This window comes from Meleagris gallopavo, chromosome 9 (assembly GCF_905368555.1).
Source record: "Meleagris gallopavo chromosome 9, MGAL_WU_HG_1.1, whole genome shotgun sequence".
In the NCBI taxonomy this organism is placed as follows: domain Eukaryota; kingdom Metazoa; phylum Chordata; class Aves; order Galliformes; family Phasianidae; genus Meleagris; species Meleagris gallopavo.
The window spans coordinates 6,841,558-6,859,141 of record NC_139412.1 but is presented as its reverse complement, the minus strand read 5'-3'; the positions used below and the strand labels follow the sequence as shown (position 1 = coordinate 6,859,141).

General features: G+C 33.7%; 1 protein-coding gene across 9 annotated transcripts in view; it reads left to right on the top strand.

The window, feature by feature from the left end:
• PCDH11X (protocadherin 11 X-linked) overlaps positions 1–17,584 on the top strand; it is a 438,899-nt gene that overhangs the window by 79,932 nt on the left and 341,383 nt on the right. The window lies entirely within an intron of this gene.

Below are 17,584 nucleotides of genomic sequence, written 5' to 3'. Positions count from 1 at the left end.
GGGAAAGAAAATCTTTTATTCTCACCAAGTAGCAAGGATCACAAATTCTAACTGTGGAACATTGCCTTCTAACTTGTATGTGAACACTTAGATTTGTGTTCACACATGATTTTAACGTTTGGTTTGTGTCGGGCTTACCATGTGATTTGAAAGTAAGACATCTTAATTGTATTGCATGACCAAATTTTATTGATTTTCAGAAATATTTTTCCCACCCATGAAAAATTAATGTATTTCAAACTGAAAGTGAAAAAGTGATGGAACTTAGACTTGAATGGTGTATAGTACAGATTTCACTGTTATTTTAACTGGATGAAACTATCTAATTGTTAATGATATTACAAAAAAAATTGTTGTATGACTTACCTTTCTTCCATTTTTAAACTTACATGAGTTATAGTTAATATGTAAAAGAAATATATGAAAGAAATAGACTGTAATAATAATACTGATCCTTGTAACTGTCTTCTGTCTTTGTTCCATTTCACTTCTCTAAATGTATTTTTTAAAAGTAAAAACATATTATTAACCAGTTATATGAATGTATAGGTATGCATATTTAGAACATGTACTATAAAAGCGTAAGCATTTCCTGTCTTGTTTCAAAAGCATCTGTTTTGGGGATTCAACAGATACAATATACCAGTGGATCAAACTGAAGCTGTGAAAATGTTTTTCAATCTAGAATAAGTATATTTGTAAACAAATCTTCAAGAGAAGAGAAAAATATTGGGTTACGTTCTCAAGCTTAGCAGAAAGGAGGTAATGACTTTTACAGCCTGCTGAGATTTTGATTGCTATTGATTTCAAAGTTAGAATCCTGAACCACTGCAATTTATAGGAGAAATCTCTCTCCCAACTCATGCTATACTCAAAACTCAGAAAGAGCTGCAGCTGAGAGTTGCTGCTGCTTGTAAAGGTATGTCTGAGACTGTTATTAGCAGTAATCGGCATTGCTGTATTTACGTCTTACAGTTCATGCAGAGTCAGCTAGATCTATTATATTTTTAGAATCGAGTGGGAACAATGGTTTTATGAGAAATCCTATGGGAAAACTCTACTTTCCTCCCTCAAAATACATTAGGCTAATCTTCCAAACACAAATATCTAATACTTTTCAGAGGTGTGTCCCATAAGACACACTGAAGTAAGATAAATAGTTTCTGTGAGTTTTATTCCTCACACAAAATATTTACCCTATTAACTCCTATTTTACACATTATAGAGCTATAGAGGCTTATATACAGACAAACAAAAGTAAGGTATCTTTCTGATAATTTTCCATGTCTAATTTCTATGTCAGAAAGTTTTCTAAGGTATTTCTTGCTCAAGTATTGACTGACCTGCTCTGGACCTCATTCAGTCTACCCCTGACTAATAGTCAGGGTGGAGATTCCTGAACCTTTCTGAAACACTGGTTCCTATTTGTCTACTTTTCATGGCGAAAAGTGTTTCCTTATCTTAATTGGAATTTCTCTTGCTGTGTTTAAGTTCTATTGAAAAAGCATGCAGGTATTTTAGAGATAGATAGGAAGTACTTGCATACCTGTGAAACTTTTTCAGGGCCCTTGGAGACAATCCATCAAAGTCTGTTTTGAACAGGAGAAGTCATTAAAGCTGATCCCAATCATTCATTTTCTTTGAATTATATCTCTATTTTTTTCTTTCACAAAGATGTGCGCTGTATCCCAGAAACTGTACATGCTCAACCATACTTTGACTCTTCTGTTGTGAAACTGAAAGCTTGCTTTCCCTGGTTTCATGGTTGAAAATGTCTTAGTGGGATAAGGTTAAAATTTCACTTCAGTTCTAATGAAGCCCTCGCATGTTCAGGTGCCTTTCTTTCTTAATTCCTTCCAGTTTCAAATGCTTCTTTCTGAATGAGGAAACCAAACACGTTCACATCAGGAAGATGCAAAATAAGTTGGTTCCTTACTCACACTCTAACTTATGTCTGTAGCTCTACCATTCTCTTCACTTCTAGATATTGAGCCATCTTCAACTGTCTCATAGTGCTTCACCAAACTTGTCTTCCACCTTTTTCATCTTCATGTCTTTCTCGTGTAGTGCATGTTGTATTATGTTGCCACTCTCCGTATTATGATGACACATTTTGTCATTTCCTGTTAGTGCTAATATAGTCTCTATTAATGTGTACACACACAAATTTTATATTAATGCTGAAATTCTATTTGTGCGAATTTGGCTCCTTGCCATTATTTTCAAGAAAGTCCTTTTTCCTGTTCATCCTATTTCTGAGATTCTACTTCCTCCAGAAAGCAGTATTTAGTATTAAAGACTCAAATACTATGACTCTTTTGGAGTTTTACCTCATCTTGGAACTTAGCACAGCATAAAATTATCCCAAAAGAACATAGCATCCCATTTTACAAAAATACATACTTGAAATGTTTAAGTTCTTCCACTAACATGATTGTTTTGTTTGTATTATCGTGTACTGAGATTCCATTTTCTGACATCCAAAGTGATATTTTCTCTTCTAGGCTTCAAATTTCATATATTTTTCAGCTACATATATGCTTCAGATAAAAGGACAAAAATATAAAACTAAGAACAACTGCCATGACCCTAAGTCTCTTCCAGAATTCTCTAAAAGTAATATATTTCTATGTCAGTTCAAATTCTTAGTGTTCCTGGACCATCAAGTACATATAGATGTATTAGTAGAACTCAGAATCCCATCTGTTTTTATGGATAAATGCCAAATGGATTCAATTTACTTATATTTGAAAGATATCTGTTCATATGCATTTTCAGAGTACAGTCCAATGAAACGTTTTTTGCTAGCTTGTGTCATTCACCGACTTTTATATTTAATTTATAAAAATATTGAAAGCTTTCATTTGAATTCCATCTAGTCCTACTAGTGTAAACATTGGTAAATTGACATACCATCATTTCTTTGCTCGTAAAAAAGTGGATCAAACCTTTTCAGAAACTTATCATGAAAGTTGAATTTGAAAACAATTGGAAAAAGAAAACTTGAGGGGGAAATATTCTTTTGATGTGTTCTGTATATGAGACACACAATGGTGCAATTACATGCTCTCAATCAGCTACCAAGAACGATTTATTAGTTACAGTATTTTGGCTTTTAAACACTAAACATGGATAAGACAGCACGTGCTCTGTTGTGTAAGGGTTCCAACATCTGTCTTGAAAATCCTCTTACAGAAAGTCCTTCTGGAATTAGTAAATGACAATGTGAGTTCTGAAATGGATATGAAAGAAAAAATGAGTGTTGGAGGGAACTGGAAGGAAACATTTCATTATGTCATTGCCCCCTTTTAACACATTAGCTGCTTGAACTGTTTGTTTTTATGATTCCAGATGGTAACAAGATGCATATAGAAGAATAAAATGAAATAGAACAAATCAAATGCTTGGCTGCTGTTCAAGAGCAGCTCAGGCTAAGCTTTATTAAATTCACACGAGAGTATGATAACTGTGGAATTTCACAGAGTGAACTGTAGTAATCTTAGTTGTGAAGAACATCATTCTTCTTGAGATAGATGGGAGAACGTAAAATTTTACCATTAAAATGAACTCTTTTGAAGTTTTATTTTCAGAGGGCCTTTACTACTTGTGTGAAATGCACCACAAGCAATAGCAACATGCACAATCTATTTTTACATATTGAATATTCTAAGAATTTGTTCATTCTCAAATTAGAGAATTCTGCAAAGAAAGTTACTGTGCTGTACTCTGTCATAAAAAGCCACAGGGATAAGCATATTTATATTAAAAAGAGAAAAATAATGGATTTTGAAATTATTTTAGACATTTTAGGAAAGGAAAAAGTACAAAGCTGACTAAAGCAAACTTTTTTTTTTTCTTTTTTTTTTTTTTCCCCCCAGGGTATAATTCACATTGTTGTTGCCTTTTTTTGGAACTACAGACTACAGATCCTTTTTTATGCCTCTATTGTTGAATTTCAGTTTGTAACTCCATGTTTTTCAGACATCTGTTTTGTCACTTGTAAATATTAAGTTACAGCAAAAGTGATTGTTTCTTATTAATATGTTACTTTTTGATTATTTCTTTACATTGAAGCTCTAAAACGTAAAATATTTTCCTCAAAAACCTTAAAATACTTTTCTTGCCAATACTTGCACGACATATTTTGTTAAATTCTCCATTTAAAGATCACTCAAATTTTATTTTGTAAATTGTGTTCCTGTATCTAAAAGAAGGAAAGACAATAGTTGAGTGCAGGGCAAATTTATTCTGAGCATCCAAATCTGTTGAGGAGCTATCAAGGGAAAAGCTAGGGAAAGAATAAATCCAAATCTGGTTTTAAATTCTCCTTACATTTCCTTGGCTAGTTAGTCCAATGTGGTTACAGTGCAATATGTTCTATACTAGATGAAAGGACGATCATAGCATGGATGGAAATGAATGGGGAAATCTACACACCACTTCATAGCATCTGAGATCCTCAGAGGGATTTTTCTACAGTGAACAGCTAGGTTTATTTAGTGGGCTTTTTATCAATCAAATAATGATATTGAGCCTGCCTCAATATTGTCTTAGTTTCTAGCTGTATATTTATAAGGTATTTACTCTCTGCTACAAATAAATGTTTATTGTTTTCCCCCTTCAACAACATAGAAAATAAGCCAATAGTCAACAGTGTACTATGGATATCTGAAAGTATATATGTAAAGAGATGAGTGGCACAGCCGAAGCTTAGTTACTTAAGTAAAAATTTCAAAATACAAAAGTGCCGAACAAGTCCAAATGTGTCAACTGTTTATCTTCTGATAAGCCCTTTGAAAATGAAGTAAAACACAGTCTGGGTGCTTGATAAATTGAAAGTATTCACCAAAGCTACAAATTCAAACCTTACTTGAGGTCTACCTTCACTTACTGATGAAAATACTAGTCTTATCATCTATATAAAAAATAATGGCCAGAAAAGAATCTGTCCTGTCATAACAGATAGATAACCTTTTCTCCTTGTGAAGCTGGCCCAAATGAAAACTCTCAGATTTAATCAGAACTGTTTTTTTTTTCTTCCTGTGTCAATCAAACCCTTCCTCTTGATAATCAGAACAAAATAGGGTTGAGAACACAAAGTCTGCTTTTGCCTTATTAAGATGAAAAGATTCTGCTAGGGTTTGATAACATTTGAGATGCAGAGGCTGTTACAAGAACATAATGAATATCAAATATATCTGCAAAAAAGACTTTTTGTCAAGATAAAATCCTGATGAAAAATGTCATTTATTCTTTATTTTCCATCAGACAGGTTTAAAGCCTGCAAATCAAGAATGTAAATCTTTATTTAATGAAAGTATTTAGTTTAGTATTATGTGTGCTGAAATGTGAGCCTTCAATTCAGTTAGTTCTCATTTCATCCAATAAATCAAAATTAGAAGATGTTCTTCTATATTCAAATACAGAATATTCTATTAATAAATCTGAATTTACCAATATATGTCTGAATCTTATGGGTAAATCTTTGCAAGCCTTTATTCCTAAGGAATGCTGCAATATTTGGTCTATTTTCAATATAAATATTTATTCTGTGTATTGTTTCCAGAGGAAAAAGGATCTAAGAAGTCATTTATAATTTATATACCCCCATAGTATTAAGTTCCATGGGAGAAGAAATCAGATTGGATGTAATGCACCAAAAGTTGTCATATTTCATATAATAGCTCAAGACAATCCTTATTTTGTTTGAAGATAGAACACGAGGGTTATTAGCTTTTTGATAAGTGTTTAATTGATTTCTGTTTATTTCTGCTTTTATCTAGCAGTATACAACACATCTGATACTTCGTTAAGGTGTTATTCAAGGCTGGCTGTGGGAAGCTGGAACAGTAAGTTCCACTACTGGTCAAAAAAAGTACTGCGTGGTGGGAATTTGCAAGTAAACGTATTGTAATCTTCCATGGGGATTGTGGAAGATTGTCTTGTGCTGTTTCCATTCCATGATTTGTATGTGGTTTTAGGCTTTGTATGGATTTTCTTTTTGTAATTGTTTTTGCCTTGGCCATATTGTGGCTGGAGATTGAAAGAAAACACAAACAAAAAAAGGTCAGAGAAGCTTGATAGTAATTTGGTTTTCAAAAGGAAGAGACCACTTGATCCAGCTTAAATGTTTACAGCTGGATCAACCAATAACCTCTGAATTAAAGTGGCAAATGCAAACTGCAGAACCATACAGGGAAGCAGTACACAGACTGTAAGAGAGAAGAATATAGTTAGAAGGAAAGATGAATAAGTAGGATGTATTGTGACTGTTTTTTGAGAAGGTATCTTAAAACAGATGGACAACAACTAAAGTAAATGCCCAACAGAGGTAATAAAATAAAACTGAATTTCAGTGCTAACGGTGTTTCTGAAGATGAGTGGAGTTTTCTTATATGAGTTCTAGTTTGCAAAATTATAAAGATGGGAAAACCTTCACACAGCAGTATTTTTGCAAAGGGAATAGATTGTATTCAGATCTCGATAAGACTTCACCAAAGCAATGGACATAGTGATGCCCTTTGCCTTATACAAGTGAATGTTCTGAATCTTTCTGTGGGAAAAATACTGATAAGCTATGAGGTAATGTTCTCTATTTGTTTTTACTGTCTTTGAGTTGCTTAATTCTCTTTGCAAATAAGAACAGATTGACTGACACACTGGATCAGAAAATAGGTTGTATCATGCATAGGTACTGGATTTCAGTGAGCTGAGGCACAAGCTTAAGAAAGGGAGAATAAGAATAGAATAAGCAGAGCTTATTATTTCATTCACTTAGTATTACATAATGCTTAGTGGTGAAGAAATACATCAGAATTTCATTCTGATTTCTTCCAGGCGATAGTACTTTTTTCTTCTGAATGGCTCTAAAGAGAACAGAAATATGTCTATGAAGGATTTAGGTTTGAAGTGAAGGAAGAGAGGCACACCTAGAAAATCACCCACTGTAGCTGTCTCATATACCTAGAAAAAGCTGAAATGAGTCACTCTTGGTAACTCTTTTCTCCATATATTGTAGGAGGAAATTATATGAGCACTTCATTTTCAGATAGCTAAAGATGAATAGGATGATTTCTGAAATCTAACACAAAAATGATTTTAAAATGTAGAGCTCAAAAAGCTGAGTATTTTTAGGAGCTGTGACTTTTGGTGCTAGAGGCATGCATACTGACTCTGATAGAAACAGCGGAGGCAATCAAATGATAGATAATAAATGCAAAAAGAAGTCTCTAAAGTGAATAGAAGTATTTTACTCAGAAATTTTCATTTTCATTTAATGTAATTTTAGGCTGATTATTCCACTATTACTGTATGTTTTTTGAGAAGTTGTTTATAATATTACTAAAATTTACTACATATATGTGAACAGAAATTAAATTATACAATAATTTTACTCATACTTAAAGAATGAATATTTTATATGCTAGATTATAACACTGATATTTGTTAATTTTTAAATATTTTCTCTTCATTACTTCTGTATGCTTATTTCCTTCAGTCTGGTTCACTTCCTCTGTTTTTTTTCCGTAAGCTGCTAAAAGTCAAAGTACTTTCATTATGTTTGTTATTTAAGTGTTTAATTTGTCAGGATATTTACAAACCAAAAACAAAGAAGGATTTTGGAGAACATGTATTTAGTAGATCAGCACACACCTCCATAGTGCCATCAGACAGTCTGCAATGGATCCCAGTCCATTCCAATAACCAAAAAATATGTCTTAGTAGAAAGTGAGACCTGTTGTCCTCAGCTTGCATTGATAGTGTAATCACTTTCTTGTTTGCAAAGTTCACAGGTGTCAACATGCATGTTTTTGTTTCTTTTGATGGCATTTAACCTTTGCAAAAATGTCATTCACTCTGGTTTCTGACAGTCATCACTATGAAATTCAGTCAATGAAGCATTGGGCAGTTTTGTGAGTTTCTTTGGCAACACATCATTAAAAGATAAAGTTCATGTCATGTTGCAAGAGATAAGTCAGTCAGAGTCTTTTTGAGTGTTTTTTTTTTCCTATACTGCTTTTAGTAACTTGCAGCAAAACATTCTGGGGAAAGTTCAGCTTGTTCTCAGGGAATGTTAGGTGTTTTATTGTATAAATACTACTGTCAAAGTCTAAAAGATGTTTATAGCTTTAAAGAGTTCACGTTACTTTTAGTTGCCACCAAGACTGCTTTTGGAAAAACTGGACTAAGATATAATAATAATTCACTGGTATAATAAATGTGAAGTAAGACATAATTTAGATCAGATTCTGTATCCCCTTTCCTTCTTCCACCAACCTTTGGAAGACTGCAGCATCTTTAAATTTTATGTGAAAGTATAGGAATAGAAGCTGGAAATAGAGTAATAGGAAGACACGAAGTAAACACTGTGAAGAGGAAGGAATTTATCATAATTACTTTATTTAAATTCTAGAAAGTCCTAAAACATCACAAGAATCTTTGAAGCGAAATCAACTTATTACTTTGCACAGCTTTTGGTAAAGTCCAGGAATTTTTATGTGTGTTAAGCAGTTTTTATTTTGTCACTCCTTTGGAAGAAGTAGTATTCAGGGTGAAAGAAACCTTACGATGTAGGGAAGCTGAAATTAATCTCCACTGTAATACAATTCTGCCTTTTATCAAAAAAGTCTAATATTCTTTTACTGTTTCCAGAGATATACATCCCAAAGCTCAGAAGCTGCCATCCCATGTCACATTAATTAACACTTTTATTGTGATGCCCACAAGGATTTCAAAGACTAATTAGCATCTGACAGCTGAATGATCTTTTCAGCATAAGTATGGCTCCCATTGTGTCAGCATTTACATGTGCTGCAGTGCCGTGATAAAGCCGCTGATACACTGTGGTGTATTTTCAGACTGGACAGTTTTCTTGGACCTTTACATGCGTGATATAAGAAATAAAAAAGTAAAACTGTATTGTAATCTAGTTTCCGTTAAGATAATTAAAAGTAAAAAATGAACTTCCATTACTGTTCATTATATGTTAATTTTGATTTTATCAAGGCCATATCTTACATTGATTTTAATGGAAAATCAATACATACAGTTTTTATTTGATGCTCCATCTCTTTTGCTTTCTGTTTGTTGGAAGAAATAACTTACTTTTATTCATACAATAAAAGTTGAGAAAATATATGTAATAATGAAAAAGTAAAATGATACTCCTTACAGTAGTATGCATTGTATTGCATTATATGTGTTCATAACTTACACAGGAAAAAAAAAAAAAAAAAAAAAAAAAAACAAAAAACTACAAGGGTATGAAACTTCAAGAGAAAGAGAGCTGAGAAATAAGAGCAAATGTTACCAGAGCGTAAGGTGTCTTCCCAACCTTTAAAAATGTGATGCAGTCCCATGCAATTTTCTTCATTCTTCATTCAGGCAATCTGTGGCTCTTTAGCAGTAAATAAGGCAGTTGGGGTTTCACTTTATAAAGTGAGTTGAAACGTAATAAAAAATCTTTTTGAAAATCATTAATGAGGCTTCATTTTCAATGTTTGTATTTTTCTTTCATTAACTATGGATGTGGATTCTTTCACATGTATATGGGAAACTACATGGATATTGCTACCCCTGCTCCCTTCTATATTTTTTTTTCTGTTTTTCTGTGTTTTTTTTTTTTTCACATGCTTTGAAATCCATTTGATAATCTCTGCTACTCTTTTCTTCCATCCCACTTTGCAGTATTAATATGAGCTACAGATTTTTATGGGTTAAAAGTTCAGAATCATCTGTCCTTCACTACACTTTCACGTTATATTTTATTTCTTTGTTCAGTGATGAAAGATTGCTATTACTTGATAGGACAGAATTTATTTGGAGTTTTATATGAAACAAAGCATCTTTGCATGATCTCAAATACCAAATAACAAATGACAAGTGTATGAAAATAGTAATGGAACTATTTTAATAAGTGAATTATTGAAGTTCAGGATCTAGGGTCATAATCTGCGTTTAGGTCATATCTAGTTTCAGAGACTCAAAGCACTGTCACTTGATTATCATAGGGAATGAGTATTCATACTTTACAGTGAATTAGAGGAAACTACACTTGCTTAGTAGATGAAACTGCTGAGTGTCACAGGCAGACTATGAGATCATTCCTATTCTTCAGAAAATTGCTCTTCTGTACGTGCTTAAGATAGGCTTTTGAAAGCTGTGCAGGCTAATAATTCTGCTTTCACTAAAGAAGCATAACCATCTGGGGTAGCAGTGTAAGGTCAACGCACAGAGCTTTACAAAATTCTATCTATCCATTTTCCTTTCAGGTTATCATTAACAAGGTAGGGCAATGTGAAGCAGGGGGGTTAACTGTGAATGCAGGTGTCACTGAAATGGCGAGAATTACATATGACTCCATTACTGTCAGTCTTTCATCTAATATCACATTGATTTAATTTTAAAATAATTACTTCTTCAGTGTTCTCTGCAGTTTAGAGATCCATCCTTTTAGCAATGTGCCAATCTGATGTGGAGTACACTGAGAATTACATATATCATTTATGACATTATATCAAATCAGATAATTCTATACGTGTCTATATAAAGCAGCATTACATTAGGTTAGACATAAAATTAAACTCTAATTCTGAAATTGGAAGCAGAAATTACTTCAGTTTTGAGTAATCAGAGAGATTGTCTATGTATGTATATTTATCCCACTCGTTTAGAAACACCTCTGGTAAAATAAGTAAGAATAATTAGGATTTAAGCTTTCAAGAATAGATAACAGAAAAGCCTTCTGTTTATGTATTTACTGCTACTTACATTTATTTACTGGATATCTTTTTTAGTAACAGATTAAACTGAATGAAACTAAGATTAAACAATACGTCTCTAGCTTGATAGGAGAGTGAGATGATGGACCGTGCTATTTGAAGAGGGAAGGAATAGTCAGCATAGAAATGACTATCTGCTTTTTTTCATAATGGAGAGGTTACTAAGAAGCGGTGGAAGGAGGAAAAAAAATGACTTCCATTTTGGTATTGCAAATTACAACATATATGGATTTGACCAGTATAGACAGATGACCAGTGTGATGCTAAATTCTGCTGGTCACCCCTCATCAACTGTCTTTTTAACGAGCATTTTGTGGTAAATTTTAAACTTACCTAAAAAGAAACGTTACTCTAACAAACAAAAATAACAGGGATTCATTCAAGGTATTTCCTATTATTTTATATACTGAAAAATGTGCGAACAAGATTTAGATAATTTGGATGATGAGAGATGTTAATTGTAAGATGAGATTTCTTGATCTGTTTTTGAAGAGAACTTGTGCACTGCATTGCTGAGGAATGCATCCTGTCCTATGTCTCTTTACATTTTGCAATCTTAAATCTAAGGACATGCTAGAATCAGACAATAATTAAGAAGAAACTAGAAATGACTAATCAGTTTACCTGTAATGTTCTAAATAAACCAATAGAGCAGTGTTCATTTGTGGAACTATTTGTTCAAGCTTAACACCTGATACTTTCTCATGAATGATCTCTATAGAGGAAAGGATAAGGCTTGAAACAGTGATTGAGCTCCTGATAGCAATGCAGGGTCAACCCAGGGGAGCTCAGGTGCATGCAGTGCATCTGAGTGACCAAAAGGGGTGGATCCTGGCTCCACCATTTAGGGGTTGGCAGTGAAGGTAAGGGAATCTTCCTGGAGATCTCAGTGTACTTGAAGCCTACTGAAGGTAAGCAGCTTCTTTCCTTTATTTTTATGTCTTTAGCTGTTGCATTTGAGCAAATCCTTACTTGCTGTAGCCTAGGACTTTGCTACTCTGCTGTCATTGCTATGCTTTCTATCATGTTAAGGTCACCAACCTGTTCACAGAAGAACCTAGCTGTAATTTTTTTTTGTTTGTTTTTTGAATCAGTGTGTATCCTTGCAGTCTATTAAAGTGCAGTCATACATTTTCCTAGTTCAGGTAACGTAACTACTCACCATTTGGAAACCTGGTATTATTTTGACTACATCTAGAACATTCTGAGGCTTAATAGCCTTCAGTCCCCCTTAGCTGTATTACATATCAAGGACACTGTAGGCTTTTTGAAAAGGATTTTAGGATAATTCCTATTGTTAAGTTAGCTAGTTCTATATAATGGGGGACTTGTTACCCATTTTACCTATTATTTAAATGAACTGCATCACTTAAGAAAGAGAATTCTTAGGTGTCCAACAGAAAAAATTTAAGTTGAAGCAAGCTTGACAATTAGATTTAGAAAAAAAATACTGAAAATAGTGTTGAAATCTATTATATGATATTTGGACTTGTTAATGAATTCTACTAATAACCATATGATCTTTAAGAGTTTTGGTTAAACGCATCCTGAAATTCTTCCCAGCTAAGTGGAGTATATGAAGTTTGAAGTTTTTCTGTTACAGTGCTTTCCTTATGTTTTGCTTCTCATAAATCTGTAATCCCCGTGTTTCCATATTATGCCTCTCTGCATCTAAATGCCTGCATAGTAAGAACTTGAGAATCCTGCAGTCTATATTATTACGTTCTCCTAGCTTGAACTAGAAAGGGCTTGTTTAAAACTGTTAGGCTAACATTCAAATAAATCCTGATAAAGGATTTGCGTACAGAGAATATGAAACTGTTTCTGTGTACTTGCCTTTCAAAACAGACATCTAGAAACCAAAGACCTCCTCTTCAGTATTAAATGATTCTTGCTTGAATTACCTTATTTATAGAAGCTGTCCTGAGGTAAAACTGCAGTAAAAGGCCATGTTACTTTCACCACAGTGGAAGGTGGATGAGGTCAACCATATGCTGAGGCATATTACTGGCCAGGTCTAATTTCACTCAGAATTAAATGAGAAGATATTGTTGTCTTACTTTTGTGGTTTTTTTGTTGTTGTTTTGCTATGCTAGTTTTTTTTTTCTTTTTCTTTAGAATTGTAAGTTCTCATGCACGCTAACTGCACAAAAGCAAGTTTTATCAGTGAAATCATGTGAAATGATAATTTCACAGTTTCTCCAAATTAGGAAAGCATCAGGAAAATGCTTTTGCTAATGGCTTTGCTTGGCATTGTTGGTCAGTGTGAGATTCCAATTGCACAAATATTTTCTGAATTTTTTAAGCTTTACTGAACTCCATAATTTTAGTCCTTTAGTGGTTAATTATGTTTTTCTCTCAGTTTCTTAAAAGGATCAAGTATATAATTTCTTGTTGTCTGGCTGGAAGCTGCTCAACTCTTCTTATTCTCCGAACTGTCCTTCATACTCATAGTAAGGATTTAACATGGCCTTGTTCTTTTTTTATGTGAGTCAAAACAGTATCGTAAGGAGTAAATCCAATACAATATCTTATAGATTATCCAGACAATAGAGTAGCTTGGGTTTTTTAAAAATGATAAAACTGGTTCCTTAAATGCTAAAATTAAGAAGCTAATATGTGTATGTAGATATTGGTATGCCTTGGTTATTCATTCATTCTGCTGTAACAAAAGTAATTTAAAAGAAAATGAAATGCTGATTTGACAGTATGTGGACATTAAAAACCATTTTCCACCTGTGAAACTGTAGACAGTGGGTATAAATACAAATGTAGTAACTTGGTATGTAAAATATCATTGAAGTATAAAGCAATTGAATATCATACTTATTTCTAGTTTGGGAACAATGATCAAGGAACTGTAAAAGGTATGCACTATAAAACCTTGCTTTGATGGTAGAAGTTTCTTTGTTGAACAGACTGGAAAAAGTCATCAGACAAAGGAAGTATAGGTTTTAATTTTATGGCTTAAAGAACTGCAATAAACTCATTAAAAGAAGCAGCAGAATTTTGAGATGTGCTAATCATAAATAACAAATTTCTCAAAACCTGTTGACTGTATTAAATAGAACTTACATTTTTTTCCCGCAGATGTCGAAGCTTGCTATTTATTGAAATCTGCCATTATTTAGAATGAAGTGGCAACCAAAAAAGGATGGGATCTGAGTATCTTCTCTTTCCCATTTTCCTATAGGTAATAGAAATTCCTGTGAAGCAGTAATACAAAATTTGACCGTTTGAAAGATTCCAGATGAAAGTCTGAATCTTCATTCAGACAAGTCTCTCTCTTACATTTCCAGACTTATTTGCACTCATTGTCAGATATTATCTGTCAGAGTTTCATAATTAAGATAAATCTAAGGAGTTCAATCTCAGCTGAGTGATGTTCTTCAGGTTCTGGTTTTATCTACCTGCTTATAAAATAAAGATGATGAATGGATACTGTCCACATCTTTATAATAAGTACACAGCTGCTGAATAGATTAATCTTCATCTTTGCTTTTATTTCATGAAGTTCATCCACTCCTGTTCTGATAACTTTGATAGTATCTATGCAATTGCATTTTAAGGCTTTATAATCCACAAAAACTGCAGCTGTACACAACCTTAATTATAAGTAGGGAAAAAAGCATTTCTTTGTGCTTTTCTGTACAAGTAGTCACACAATCAAATACCCTAAGCCATACTTAAGGTATATAATATAAGTGCAAATGCACACCATGTAATTGATGACATTTAGAACTGGCAGTATGGTTGTGGCAGTTCCTAAAGACATTTGACAAAATGTAGTCTATGTTAGATCTACTTGCATGATGGTTACCTCACTTTTTTTTTTTTTTTTTTTCCTCTTCATTGAGCAGAATGCAGGGAATGCACAATTTGAATGATGTACTGAAACAATCCACCAGCATAAATTAACGCAGCTGAACAGTTATTTTAATTCAAAGTGAGTAGCAGTGTAGTGACATTACATGGTGATTACAAAATCAGGAACATCTCTTAGACTGGCCTTGTATTCTGCCAACACAGGAAAATGTGTCTCAACCACTCAAGTGAGAAACCTCTAGATCAGTTTTTATTTCAGCTGCAAATAAAAGAATAGTTCAGTTGTGCTCAATGAACAAGTGACTCACATTCAGATTAGGCAGACACACACTTGAGTTGTTCAAGGGAGCTCATCTGTGTGTCTTAGTGAACAGTGTAGCTGAGGCCTGGTCCTTAATGTTACGGGTAGGCACGTGGCTGATAAAAGAAAACTGATAAATTCCTTACCACCAGATAGTCTTCAAAACAATAGCTGTACTGTATAACTGTTTGCTTCAGTTACAAGTCTGCTTTCTAGGGATATGTGATGGAAAGTGCATATCCCTTACTTGGCCAGCAGTCCTTGCATAATTTCATGTGAGGTTTTAAAGCTTTGTTAATACACCACTTTAGAGATGAAACACAATAGCTATTATCTAATATTTGTAATTTATATACAACAATGTATTTTGTTTCATGTCTCTATTTGCAGAGAAATCATCTGGCAAGTTTCAAAACACTAGTGTACGTGTGAGTTCAATAAATGTACGCACAATTTTGCATGATGTCAGTAAAAAATTACTGAATGTCAGTATTATTTAACTACTTTCTGAACTGAGTAACGTACTTGATCATCTGTAGACTAGAAAATATAGTTGGGAGCTTAGTAGTTGATGGCTGGAAAACTATAAGTGAAGTGATTGTGATTGTATTAAGGTTAAAAATAACCTAATGATGTTTTAATGATCTTACTGAAACCAGAAAACAACTGCTAGTTTTACTCTCAGAATGAATCATTTAACCAAGACTTGATAGAGCAGGGGAACTGACCATATATTTTCAAAGCTATTTTATGTATCAGTTTTATTTTGAATTGCGTTTTGTTTATCTGCCTGCATTCTATGAATATATCTTGCCATAATGATTGCAGAGGCATCCTTAGTTAAGAATGTAATTGTATGCCTATGTCTTACAGCAATCTAGGGAGAAATATTTTGATACCATGAATCAATATGCACAAACATGCTAACACTGTTTGTGTACTCTATTGGAAATTCAATCACTGCTTTCCTGTTACCAATCATGTTGGTGCTGCTTAGAGAATGCATGGAGCTTAGTTCACAACATGAAGATTCCAAATGCTTGTCTGGCACTGTTGTTCCGGAGAGCAAGAATCAGAATCCCCGTTGCAGATTTTCTTCGGTGCTATTGTGCTTCACTTAAAAATCTCAGTTAAGCTGTGGGTTAGTGTTTCTTTCTTAACTTTTCAAGTTATTTCCTCAAGAACATTGTCTCAGCACAATCTACGTTTAAGTTATTTTAAATCTGAGGATGTACAATATTAAGTTTTCTTGTATTTCCACAGTAACAGGTCACAATAATCACCTTGGTTTACCCTGTAGTCCTTCAAAGTTCCCAAGGAAGTGTGACTTGGATGAGGTGGTTATGAGTAAGAAGTTCTGAACAGGGTTCATTATGATTAAGCATACATTTTGAAAAATTTTTCAATGATAAGCTGTGTAGTTGCTGTATTGCTACTTTATTTTACGTTTAAGGAAGACCAATGATGTGTAAGGTCATCTGAAAGGGAAAAACTGTTAATAAAAATTATGTTCTCTTGCAGTTTTCCTGAAGGCACTCTTTTGTCTAATTCTGTCATGCTCTAAAAAGTGTAAAATATACTGTTGGAAACTAAGTGAAAAATTCTACAAGGAGAATGTTTTTTGTCAGTGTAATATAAGATGTAGTCTTCTGAGAATTTGTAAGAAATATAGTGGACTAAAGATTAAGAAGCTAGCAGTAGTACAAACAAATAAAAGATTAAATGGGGTTATCATGCACACAGACAATGAATAATTCATGTGTGTGTCACCTCCAGAGCTGAAATAGTTGAAAAAGTGTAGAATCACGGTATCCTGAACCATGGTAATATCACAGATTATGAATGACCAATATAGCCATTATGTTGATTAGCTAACATAATGAGCTGAGTGCTTATGACTTGTAGGGAATTAAGGTGGTAGGTGGAAGCATGGAGCATGGCATCTGGTACACAGCTCAGCAGTCTAGCTGTAGCTATGCATCTTGCATTGGAGCCCAGAGTCTGGTTTATAAAACTAAATCGGACACTTAATACTTTTATTTTACTTTGTTTGTATAATAATTGGTTTTCTCTGTGACGCGTGAGATGGAGGACATTAAATAGCAGTTGGAAGTGAAACAACGCTAGGCAGATACTGGATAAGTAGTTAGGAGTGACAATGATTCTCTCTAGGGAATCATGTACAGGGTGTCACCTGCTGGCTACAGCACAAAGGAGCGCCGCAAGGAGACTGATAGGAAATAAAAAGCATACAATTAGGAAATAAAAAAAAAAAAAAAAAAAAGTGAAAATTACTTTGAAACTCAGTAGGGTGCACAGCGATCCACAGCTCAGAAGCAGATGAAAACTACCTAGGTCAGAATCAAGTCATCCAAGTTCCACGTGGCACTACTGATAATGAGTCCATTGCCAGAGAATCAGTCAGTGCAAAACTATTTAAAGTGTCAGAACTGTCAAGGACAGTTTGACTCATCTCATGACAGCGTTGAACTCATGTCAGTTAGAGGCAATCAGCAAATTAAGTTTGAAATCTCGAAAAGATTATCTCAATTTAAGAGACGATGTGTGAATCAATATCCTTTTGGATCTTTTAGTAAAAGAGGGATGTACGTTGATTCAAGCTTACAAGCTAAAGACAGTGGTATGTAAAAGCAATTATAGTCAAATGTCTGGCTGG